Raw genomic sequence first — 12697 nt, 5'->3', positions numbered from 1 at the left:
TGTCCCACTCCCACTCCCAGCCAAGATCTACATCAGGAACAGTGGGGGCAAAATAAAAAAAAATCCTTCAGTAGCACCTTAAAGACCAACTAAGTTTATATTTTGGTATGAGCTTTCGTGCCTGTTGTCTTTGTCCATGGAGTTTTCTTGGCAGGGATACTGGAGTGGCTTGCCAGTTCCTTCTCCAGGTGGATCACGTTTAGTCAAAACTCTCCACTATGACCTGTCCATCTTGGGTGGCCCTGCATGGCATAGCTCATAGCTTCTCTGAGTTATTCAAGCCCCTTCGCCACGACAAGGCATTGATCCATGAAACTGATTAACCTCCAGCATTTATGGTGTTACATTTTTTCCACAGGGGCTATGCTTTAAGAAACTCACCTGGTGAACTGGGACATGATCAACGCCCCAAGCTTTCAGCCCAGAAGCCTCTAGAGCCTTCTTTCTGGGCATCTTCATTGGTCATCTCACACTGCCACTATCTCTGTTGCATTTTGGTTCCAGTTGCGGGATTTCTATTATCATCTAGTTGGCTATTGTGTGAACAGAACAATGGACCACCGTGCTCATTTTGGCATATAAATCCCTCTGCATCTTGGGATTAGGATTCCAGAAAGGTAATCTCACCCCTGATATATACCCAGTTGATCACAGCAAATTGAAGTCATAAAACTACTACTAGGCGCAACTGTGGAAAGTAAAAGGTGAACTGTACAGGAAAGCTCCATAACTGAAAATCTTTTAACTATCTTGGCTTATAGATTCCAGGTGTTCCCTGTACCTTTAAAAAGCCACACCGCCAAATGGGAAATGTGCTTTCAGGGGGTTGTGAATGACAGTCGCCATTTTGCTACGCGCTGGATTATGGAGAAAGCTAGAGAGTTCCAGAAAAACGTCTACTTCTGCTTCATTGACTATGCAAAAGCCTTTGACTGTGTCGACCACAGCAAACTATGGCAAGTTCTTAAAGAAATGGGAGTGCCTGATCACCTCATCTGTCTCCTGAGAAATCTCTATGTGGGACAAGAAGCTACAGTTAGAACTGGATATGGAACAACTGAGTGGTTCAAAATTGGGAAAGGAGTACGACAAGGTTGTATATTGTCTCCCTGCTTATTTAACTTATATGCAGAATTCATCATGCGAAAGGCTGGACTAGATGAATCCCAAGCTGGAATTAAGATTGCCGGAAGAAATATCAACAACCTCAGATATGCAGATGACACAACCTTGATGGCAGAAAGCGAGGAGGAATTAAAGAACCTTTTAATGAGGGTGAAAGAGGAGAGCGCAAAATATGGTCTGAAGCTCAACATCAAAAAAACCAAGATCATGGCCACTGGTCCCATCACCTCCTGGCAAATAGAAGGGGAAGAAATGGAGGCAGTGAGAGATTTTACTTTCTTGGGCTCCTTGATCACTGCAGATGGTGACAGCAGTCACGAAATTAAAAGACGCCTGCTTCTTGGGAGAAAAGCAATGACAAACCTAGACAGCATCTTAAAAAGCAGAGACATCACTTTGCCGACAAAGGTCCGTATAGTTAAAGCTATGGTTTTCCCAGTAGTGATGTATGGAAGTGAGAGCTGGACCATAAAGAAGGCTGATCGCCGAAGAATTGATGCTTTTGAATTATGGTGCTGGAGGAGACTCTTGAGAGTCCCATGGACTGCAAGAAGATCAAACCTATCCATTCTTAAGGAAATCAGCCCTGAGTGCTCCCTGGAAGGACAGATCGTGAAGCTGAGGCTCCAATACTTTGGCCACCTCATGAGAAGAGAAGAATCCTTGGAAAAGACCCTGATGTTGGGAAAGATTGAGGGCACTAGGAGAAGGGGACGACAGAGGACAAGATGGTTGGACAGTGTTCTTGAAGCTACGAACATGAGTTTGACCAAACTGCGGGAGGCAGTGCAAGACAGGAGTGCCTGGCGTGCTATGGTCCATGGGGTCACGAAGAGTCGGACACGACTAAACGACTAAACAACAACAACAACATGAGCTTTCGTGTGCATGCACACTTCTTCAGATACCAATGGTGGGGGCAAGAAAGATTAAAGCATTCAGAGCAAAATCTTGCTTCTCCAACATCTTTTCAGGCCCTGCACAGGAGTGAATTAGTACACACCAGTGATTCCCAAAGTGGGAAGTTCCCCACCCCCAACGGGGTGGGGGTGAGATTTTGTGGGGTGGGGCACTAAGAGGCAAGGGGGTGGCGGGGGGGGGGGGCTCTGGCCGTGCAAATGGCTACCAGACTTTGAGAAGCTGGCGTCACTAGACGAAGTTCAGCAGTTTTGTTGCGTGGTTTAAACGGAGCAGTTTGGACTGGATTTTGCTTAATTCCTACTGGTTTGAATTTTACTGCATTGTGGAGGAGACACCCCTGAACCCAAGAAGTTAATGAGTGTCAGAGAATCTAGGTAATATTGGGGAGAGGAAAGGGAAATGCAAGCTACAGAAATGTGCCAGACAAGGAATTCCTGGGCGCTTTATGCAAACCGCCCTGGCAAGCTATTATAAAACAATGGCCATGCATTTACACATCAAAGGAAGGGGCTCAGGCCTGTGCAAAACAGGGGTTGCCAAGGTGACAGAGAAAGGTGTGAGGTGACAAGAAAAGTGTCCTTTTACTGCAGGTGTGCTGGGAAAAAGAAGGAGGACAAAGGCCACTTCTCCATGAGCTGCTGGACAGACCCATCTTGGCTTGGAGGATACACTAAGAGGCCAAGAGCAGGCTTCCTCAACCTTGGCCCTCCAGATGTTTTTGGCCTTGTTGTTGTTTAGTTGTTTAGTCGTTTAGTTGTGTCCGACTCTTCGTGACCCCATGGCCTACAACTCCCATGATCCCTTGCTAGCAGGTCAGGGATGATGGGAATTGTAGTCTCAAAACATCTGGAGGGCCGAGGTTGAGGAAGCCTGACCAAGAGCCATGACTGGCTGCTGCTTTGGAGCCAAGCTTGCTGAAGCTATGGGAGGGGCAGTAGAATTCATAGAATTCACAGACTCAAGAGTTGGAAGAGACCATGAGGGTCATCTAGTCCAACCCCCTGCAATACGGCAAACTTTTGCTCAATGTGGGGCTCGAACCCACAACCCTTTTATAATAATTTTAAGGTCTCAAATATAGAATAAATATTCATAAATGCACACATATCTAAATATATGAACCATGGTGTGCCTGAAATGGTATGGGAGAGCAATCTTGAAGCCATTTTGACCCTCCCAATGACCTCAAATATTCCTCTGCAGTAAGGGAGGCAAATGGGGAAAGCCATCCCATTGTCTTTTTGCTTGCAAATCCTGTCTTAAGGGCATATTTGTGTATGAATAGTGTGAGCCTGTGACCTGTAACATGTAACCATCATGAAAAAATGGTAATGCAATCAGTGACCATTACCAGATACCCTGGCAGCAGGATTTCTGCTGTAGACCGCCTCCTCTGCTGCAGATGTCCTCCTTCTGTGATGTATGTATGATGTTTTGGGGGTGGTCTTGGGCTACAGGGTGGGCAATTTCAGAAGTCTATATCAGGGCTTGCGCACCATTGTTCAGGGTTCTCCTCCCTCCTGCGTGTGGTGAGTGGGGACCCTGTTGCAACAGTTCCTTTAATAAAGATCAGGCTTGCTACCGCTTTGCTTCTCAAAATACTCCGGTTGGCCTCTGTTATTTCCTCCTACTGATAGGGAACCCACTTAAGGACTCTATACGGGCTCCAAATACCCCATAAGGGAAAGGGAGCCGTTTTTCTTATAACAACCCTGAGATTACAAGAGTCTCATGCTCTGCTGACTGAGCTATCCTTGCTGACTTTGTCATATATGAGCTTGCCTTACACTGAGTTGGACCACAGATCCATCTCGGCTAGTATCACCTGCTCTGGCAGGCAGCTGCTCTCCTAGGTCTTTCTCCGCTAACGCTATAGTGCCTGGGATCTGATGCACACAAACCATTTGCCTAACCACCAAGTTGTGGCTCTTCCTTTAAAGGGCTTGAGCTCCTGACACCCTGGCTCAACAGGCAGACTCCTCCTTCGCACTGAGTCATGTAACCTGGGAGACCCCATTGCTTCCCACTTCCAAGGACTCCTGCCCCCAGGGCAGGGGCGAGGCCAGGATCAAAATTAGGGGGCAAGGGGCGGGGCCAAGGCATGGGGAGGGGCCACAGTGGGGCAAGGAAAGCCATGGTCGTTCAGGGGCGAGAGGGCACCAGGATCAGCCCAAAATCGGGCTGCTCCGACCCCCTCCTCCCCCTCCACAACCGGCAGGGGCGAGGGGGCGCCAGGATCAGCCCGAAATCGGGCTGTTCCGATCCCCTCCTCCCCCTCCGCGATCGCCGGGGCGGGTGGAGAGAAAGCTGGCTTTCCTTCCACCCGCCCCACAGCCAGCAAGGGAGAAGGGAGATGTCCCTTCTAGCCGGCTGGCTGTGGGGCAGGTGGAGGGAAAGCCCCAGAGCCGCGCAAAGCGTTTGGCTGGCTTTCCCTCCACCCACCCCACAGCCAGCCGGCTAGAAGGGACGTCTCCCTTCTCCCTGGCTGGCTGTGTGGCGGGCGGAGGGAAAGCCAGCCAAACGCTTTGCGCGGCTCTGGGGTTTTCCCTCCACCCGCCCCACAGCCAGCCAGGGAGAAGGGAGACGGCACCGGGCGGTGGCGGGCAGCGGGGCAGGCTGGCCAGCAGTCCTGCTTCTAGGGGGGCAACTGCCCCCTCCTGCCCCGTGCCTATGCCCATGCCCCAGGGTCCTCAGCATGGTGCCCCTGGGCATATATGCACCCACCAAGGCTTTACCTGCCACCCATAAACATGGTCCCAATGGAAGGGGTGTAGAAAGTGGAACCCGCCCCCCAAGGATGGACATTGAGGCCTGTGCTTTTCAACTTGTTCCGAAATGATTTAGATTTGGGGTGAGCAGTAAGGAGCCACATTTGTTTTGTTTATCCAGCAGAGCACAGCTATCATGCCTAAAAGCCATCGATAGCCAATGACAAATCTAGACAGCACCTTAAAAAGCAGAGACATCACCTTGCCGATAAAGGTCCGTATAGTTAAAGCTATGGTTTTCCCAGTAGTGATGTATGGAAGTGAGAGCTGGACCATAAAGAAGGCTGATCGCCGAAGAATTGATGCGTTTGAATTATGGTGCTGGAGGAGACTCTTGAGAGTCCCATGGACTGCAAGAAGATCAAACCTCTCCATTCTGAAGGAAATCAGCCCCGAGTGCTCACTGGAAGGACAGATCGTGAAGCTGAGGCTCCAATACTTTGGCCACCTCATGAGAAGAGAAGAATCCTTGGAAAAGACCCTGATGTTGGGAAAGATGGAGGGCACAAGGAGAAGGGGACGACAGAGGACGAGATGGTTGGACAGTGTTCTCAAAGCTACGAACATGAGTTTGACCAAACTGCGGGAGGCAGTGGAAGACAAGAGTGCCTGACGTGCTCTGGTCCATGGGGTCACGAAGAGTCAGACACGACTAAAATTTGCCTAATCTTTTAAAGCCTCCTGTGGCAGAGAGTTCCCTATGCACTGTGTGAAGAACTGTTGTCTTTTATCTGTCCTGAGCCACCTCGAGCAAAATATGAGAGCTGTGCTCCGCCAGGCAGAAAAGCAGGCCTGGATCTGTTTGCTCCAAAATAGCCTGGCCTGATTTTGCTCCTGGCTGCACATTTCCACCTGTTGGGGTGAGCTTGCTCCGGAAGGAGCCGGCTGGCGGAAAGTGCAGCTGTCCTCACTCTCCAGCGGGGCTCCGGCCTGTCTGCCAGCCACTCACTTCCTGAGGGATCTGCCCTAACACGCTTCTCCTGGATCCGAGGTGTCCTCTTTTGAGCTCCGGAGAGCCTGTCCTCATGCCGTGGTGCTGCCCAAACAGCCTCGCCCAGCCTGGGAATAACCCAGGGATGGTTGAGCGCGGCCAAACCCTGCAGAGGAACTTTCAGATGCACACAATAATAAACACACGCAAACACACACTGACAACGTTCTTGAGAGCAGGACCGGAACCGCTCTGAGATCTTGGACAAATGCAGCTAAGTCTGGCCTGAACCAGATGCAATAGTTAGGTTTTCTTTATTTTTTTAAAAAATGCAAATTGCACCACCTGGGTGGACTGAATTAACAGGATCAGTGCAGGCTGTGCAGGCAAGAAAGAAGATTCCACCTAAACATTAGGAAGAACTTCCTGACAGTAAGAGCTGTTCGGCAGTGGAATTTGCTACCAAGGAGTGTGGTGGAATCTCCTTCTTTGGAGGTCTTTAAGCAGAGGCTTGACAGGCATATGTCAAGAATGCTTCGATGGTGTTTCCTGCTTGGCAGGGGGTTGGACTGGATGGCCCTCGTGGTCTCTTCCAACTCTATGATTCTATGATTCTAGGCATGGAGGGTGGGGGAGGTAGGGAGGACCCCACCTGCATTATACATTTGGGGCAAGATCTTTCCACTTTTCGCCCCAGCTGCAGTCCAGAGAAGTTGTCATGGGGGAAAGATGCAGCCGGCATGTTTTCTCCTGCTCCAGAGGGTAGGATGCGAACCAAGGGATTCAAAAGACAAGAAAGGAGATTCCGACTAAACACCAGGAAGAACATTCCTGTGGTAAGAGCTGTTCGAAAATGAAACAGATTTCCTCAAAAGGTGGTGGACTCTCCTTCACTGGAGGTTTTTAATAATAATAATAATAATAATAATAATAATAATAATAATACAATAATAATTTTTTATTTATACCCTGCCCTCCCCTGTCAAAAACCGGGCTCAGGGCGGCTCACATCAACAAAACCACAATAAAACATAAAAACAATTAATTAAAATGCAGATTAAAATACAGTATTAAAATTTAAAATGCAGCCTCATTTCAAGTAGTCCATAATTCCAGGCCATGCGGGAGGAAAACACAGGGGTCAGGCTAAGTCCAACCCAAAGGCCAGGCGGAACAGCTCTGTCTTGCAGGCCCTGCGGAAAGATGACAAATCCCACAGGGCCCTAGTCTCCTGGGAAAGAGCGTTCCACCAAGTTGGGGCCAATACTGAAAAGACCCTGGCTTTAGTAGAGGCCAATCTAGCCACCTTATGCCTCGGGATCTCCAGAGTATTGTTGTTTGTGGACCTTAATGTCCTCCGCGGGGCATACCAGGAGAGGCGGTCCCATAGGTACGAGGATCCCAAGCCGCATAGGGCTTTAGAGGTCAAAACCAGCACCTTAAACCTGATCCTGTACTCCACCGGGAGCCAGTGCAGCTGGTAAAGCACTGGATGAATGTGATCCCGCCGTCGGGACCCCGTAAGGAGCCTCGCCGCAGCATTCTGCACCCACTGGAGTTTCTGGGTCAGCTTTAAGGGCAGCCCCGCGTAGAGTGAGTTACAATAATCAATAATTTAAGCAGCAGTTAGATGGATAGCTGTGATTCCTGCATTGCAGTGGGTTAGACTAGATGACTCTAGGGGTCCCTTTCAATTCCACAGTTCTATGAAAATCTCTTCTGTAGCAATCCCATACAGCAGAGGTTTTCAACCTTTTGGGGTCCACGGCTCCCTTGACCAACTACACTCTTTCTGCGCCACCCCTGTGAGGCTCAGGAATCCACTTATGCCACCCCTTTCCTGCAAAGCTGGCAGCCCTTTTCGAACACCCTCCCTCAACCACCTCCTCTCTTCTCCGCTCTACTTGGGAGTGCTTTGGGCAGCTACTGCCACCACCCCTGGTCTCTGAGCTGCCTCCCCCCACCCCAAAGAGAGGTGTCTCCACAGGGGCCTGGGAAGCAGGGACGTCGCAATAGGGGGTGGGGTGGGGCAGCTGCGCAAGCCTTAGGGAGGCAGAGACGCAAGAGGCAGGAGTGCCAGCTTGGCCCCACGACCATGGGTGTCCCGGGCCATGGGTGCCATGCAGCGTGCATGGCCCTGGCATTGAAATTTGTGGTTTTCCGGACCCTTCATGGGGAATTTCATGGGTGCTCCTTAGGGAGCTGCCACCTATGGCAAGAGGGCATCAGAGGAGGGAGGGAAAGGAAGAGGGCTAGAGACCAGTGTTGCCCACGGCACCCTGACCATCATTTAAGGCACCCCAGGTTGCTACGGCACACTGGCTGAAAACCACTGCCATACAGCAATGATAAAGATGTGGCTGCAGGAGCTCTGGATTGGCTCTGCGGAAAAACCTGTGAGCTTTGGCTCCTCCCCTTCCATTCCAGTCCATCACTGCAAGAGCTCTGCTGATGCAGCTAAGATATTATGCCTACACTTGTATTTTTCCTTCTCCCTCCCAGTCCCTTTTCCTTTTGTGTTGCGGCTCTTCAGTTGTCAGCCTGAGGAAAAGGGAGTTTCCTTTATCACTGAGATGTGTAAGCTGCTCTGGGGAGTTTTGTTTTTGTTCTTTCCTGAAGAATGGGATAAAAATGTTTTTACTGTCATTGAGTTTAAGGTTGCAGTCAAAGCTTGCACTTTGTTTGAGCGGGGAATCCCTCATTGGTACCAGAGGAGACTTTCTTCCTAATACAAATACAGCCGTCAGAGGAGGGATTTTCCTCAGAGCTGAGAGAGGATTGCCAACTTTTTTAAAAAAAAACTGGACCTTGATCCTGTGCATCTTTTAAACCAAAAGAGGTTTAAAGACTCTCTCAAGGCAAATCTTTAAAAATGTAGTATAAACACCAGCAACTAGGAAACACTGGCCTGCAAGTACCCCAATTGGAGAACAGCCTTTACCAAAGGTGTCATGGGCTTTGAAGACACTCGAACTCAGGACACAAGGGAGAAATGTGCTAAGAGAGGACCTAGGCACACTTGGCAAATCCACACCATGATCAACTCCCTCCCAGAAACCTATGTCCCCACTGTATGGATGTATGGATCCAGAATTGGCCTCCACAGTCACTTATGGACTCATTGTTAAAATCGTGTTTATGGAAGACAATCTTGCTCAGCTACAAGGGATCGCAGAAGGAAGAAGAAGAAGAAGAAGAAGAAGAAGAAGAAGAAGAAGAAGAAGAAGAAGAAGAAGAAGAAGAAGAAGAAGAAGAAGAAGAAGAAGAAGAAGAAGAGAGGAGGAGGAGGAGGAGGAGGAGGAGGAGGAGGAGGAGGAGGAGGAGGAGAAGAAGAAGAAGAAGAAGAAGAAGAAGAAGAAGAAGAAGAAGAAGAAGAAGAAGAAGAAGAAGAAGAAGAAGAAGAAGGGATTGCAAAGAGATGGCCATATCTTATAAGTCATATCTGTATATTCCTACAGGACTACTTTTTAACTCAGGAAAATCTTCTCAAAAGCCAGGGGTCGTCTTATACGCCAGGTTGTATTTCTTATACGGCGAGTATATCCCAAACTCTATATTTTAACTGGAAAAGTTGGGGGTCGTCTTATATGCCCAGTCATCTTATACGCCGGAATATACAGTATTTTCCGTTAACCTCCTATGCATCCATCCGTAAGCTGAGCAGCAAAGTTCTCTCCTTGAACCAGAGACTCTAAGATGGGCGAGAATCTCAGTTCTCTGGCCTTTGGGTGATACCTGGGAAGGGCTGTTTGCTCACCTTATCCTATTTATCCTCTTGAAGGTCTCCCCGCCCCTCATCCTGCGCCATTATTACAGCTCGGCTCCTTTTTCTTCCCAGAGCGGCGACCATAAAGCAAGGCACCTTGGCATTACTGAAACTCCCAGGTGGACTTTATGTATTTATTTTGTAATAGGGGTAGAATGGGGAAAGGGTGGGGCCATTTATTGCCCAGTTTGAGGCCCACCTGGAACAGCGTCACCTTGGCAAGGCATGAAGTGTCGCAGCCCCTCTCTACACACACCCCTCTCTCCCTAGCCCACCCCAATTCATCTTATCTGGGTGTTAATGCCTGTTAATGCCTCCAACACATTTCAACTTATCTGGGTGTTCATTGCAGCCCAGCCAGTTTCTATTGCGAGAGCCAAGAGGTTAACTCTTTCAGCGCTTGAGCTCCCTAGCCCTCAATTATTGCTTTATTAGTTAAAAAAGAAAGAAAGAAAAAACAGTCAACAAACGAAAAACCAAAGGATAATGTTGTTGTTGTTTAGTCGTTTAGTCGTGTCCGACTCTTCGTGACACCATGGACCAGAGCAGATCCCCTTCATGGATCAATGCCTTGTCGTGGCGAAGGGGCTTGAATAACTCAGAGAAGCTATGAGCTATGCCATGCAGGGCCACCCAAGATGGACAGGTCATAGTGGAGAGTTTTGACTAAACGTGATCCACCTGGAGAAGGAACTGGCAAGCCACTCCAGTATCCCTGCTAAGAAAACTCCATGGACAAAGACAACAGGCATATACCTGTAAAAGGATAATACAAATTACAAAAAGTAAATAGATTTCTTACAACGCAACTTCTATTATGACTTCCAGTTACACCATTGAGTGTCCTGGGTTACTTTTATGTAACACACTTTTTGTTATCACTCCAATCTTATCCCATACCTTTAATTTTATAAGATTTTCTATGTTTCTACAGGGGTCCTTCTAAGCCTGCCAGAGAATTCACATTTTTACAATGCTCCTTAATATATTTTCTGTACCCCACTCTCTAATAAACAGTCAATCTCTATTATATCTAATTCCTCTTGTTGTCTTGGCTAATTCTGTAAATCCTAATAATTTTGTCTGCCAATTCACTTTGGTCGGGATCAAATCTATTTTCCAATTTTTGGCTAATAAGATTCTTGCTGCCACTGTTGCATATAGGAAGATTTTCCTCTTATTTTGGGGGATATCCCTACCTGTTAAATCAGAAGTTAAATTGGCAGTGGTTCAATGGGCCAGAGACTTTGGTTATAATACTGTATTCCAATCGGTGCATGGGAAAGATTATGGAAAGAAGACCTGAAGCTTATGGCATTTTAGAGAACTTCATGAAACTGCTTTACCATTGGTATCTAACACCATCAAAGTTGCCAAAAATATACAGAACCAGGTCAAGCATTTGTTGGAGATGTAGAGAGGTGGAGGGTACAATGATACACATGTGGTGGAATTGTAGGAAAATAAGGGAAATTATTTGGGACCCAGGTGGCGCTGTGGTTAAACCACTGAGCCTAGGGCTTGCTGATCAGAAGGTCAGGGGTTCGAATCCCTGTGATGGGGTGAGCTCCTGTTGCTTGGTCCCAGCTCCTGCCAACCTAGCAGTTCGAAAGCACGTCAAAATGCAAGTAGATAAATAGGAACCGCTACAGCGGGAAGGTAAACGGCATTTCCATGTGCTGCTCTGGTTTGCCAGAAGCGGCTTTGTCATGCTGGCCACATGACCTGGAAGCTATACGCCGGCTCCCTCGACCAATAATGCGAGATGAGCGCGCAACCCCAGAGTCGGTCATGACTGGACCTAATGGTCAGGGGTCCCTTTACCTTTACCTTTAAGGGAATTTTGGGACTTAATATATAATGAACTCAAAAAGATGTTTAAAATCTCTTTTGGGGGAAAAACCTGAAGCCTTTCTACTGGGTATAACACATAGGCCCTCGATGACATAAAGGAGCCCCTCCAAGTGTCCCTATTTTCCAGGGACAGCCCTGGATTTACAGAAGCTGTCCTGGCTTCTGATCCTGGAATTTGCAGGAAGAATAGATGTGTTGGGGGTGGGTGGGTGGGAAAGAAAGCTCTCATTGCAATGTCCAGTAAGTTAGATAATACAACAAGGCTTTCTTTCTCTCTCTCTAAGGGTGAATTTCATGGGACATGGTTTGCCCTTGTCAAAATGATAGTAAAATTTAAATAATAATAATTTCTTATTGGGTTGGGCTGCCGCTAGACAAAACCCTCATGTCCCTTCCAACTCTAAGATTCTATCTGAAGAAGTGTGCATGCACACGAAAGCTCATACCATAATAAAAACTTAGTTGGTCTTTAAGGTGCTCCTGATGGAATTTTTTTATTTTACTTCGACCCAGACCAACACGGCTACCTACCTGTAACCATTCTATGACTCCTAAATGATCACTGCCAATTTCTTTCCTTTCCAGGCTTGGCATCTGTGCCTTGATGAGCTTTTCTAGGTCAGAGACATTTCTGAGCATTCTTTTTTTTTTTTTTTTGCATCATGCTGACATCTCTGCGCTTGGGAAAATCATCACCAGTTGCCATTCTGCTTGTTGTGCGCTCTCTTGGAAAGAAGAAGAGAGGGGAGCCGTCACTGAAAGCAAACAAGAGAACATACATCTCCCCATGGCCTGACCTGTGGGTCCCTTTACTCCCAGAATAGAGGAAACAGAAAATATCACATCACTGGGGAAATGAAAGACTAGGCTCTTAATTTAGGAGTCAAGTCTATTGACATTCCTCAGCAAGTCGCTCAGGGTATCTTTTTAATGTTTAGGTTGCTTCTAATCCCAAAATCAACCAGCCTGGGAATCTTGGATGTGTTCGTGCTCACCATAGCGCTAGAGATTTAAACTTGGCAGGGATTCCGAAGTAAACTGGAAATAGGATTGAGGAAGGATAAACAGGAAAGTGTGTTTTGCTTTGGAATCAAAGCATGACAGTGCTCCGAAACCGCTGGCAGACATCCTAGGACCTCTGACGTCTCATTCAGATCCTCTGCAGGAGATCCTCTTGTGGTTTGAGCAGCCTGACAATGAGCGTTCGGCATCCTCGCCACATGTCGCCTATTGCAACATTTTAATCGTATCCACACCAAATCATTTCCTGCAATTTCGTCTAATCTGGCAGCGCTTTAGTTGTAAAACAAGGCCAGTTTAATATGGCATACA

At 47.8% G+C, this 12697-nt stretch overlaps 1 protein-coding gene across 1 annotated transcript in view; it reads left to right on the top strand.

Annotated features, from left to right (window-relative positions):
* Positions 1–4697: 4697 nt before the first annotated feature.
* SLC52A3 (solute carrier family 52 member 3) overlaps positions 4698–12697 on the top strand; it is a 37314-nt gene continuing 29314 nt past the window's right edge. Inside the window, exon 1 of the mRNA XM_088674777.1 lies at positions 4698–6581. The gene's annotated coding sequence lies outside the window, so the exon portion shown is untranslated. The remainder of the gene's footprint in view (positions 6582–12697) is intronic.

Source organism: Zootoca vivipara, chromosome 7 (genome assembly GCF_965207765.1).
Source record: "Zootoca vivipara chromosome 7, rZooViv2.hap1.1, whole genome shotgun sequence".
In the NCBI taxonomy this organism is placed as follows: Eukaryota; Metazoa; Chordata; class Lepidosauria; order Squamata; family Lacertidae; genus Zootoca; species Zootoca vivipara.
Note: the sequence above shows the minus strand (reverse complement) of the source record. Positions and strands in the feature narration are given on the sequence as shown.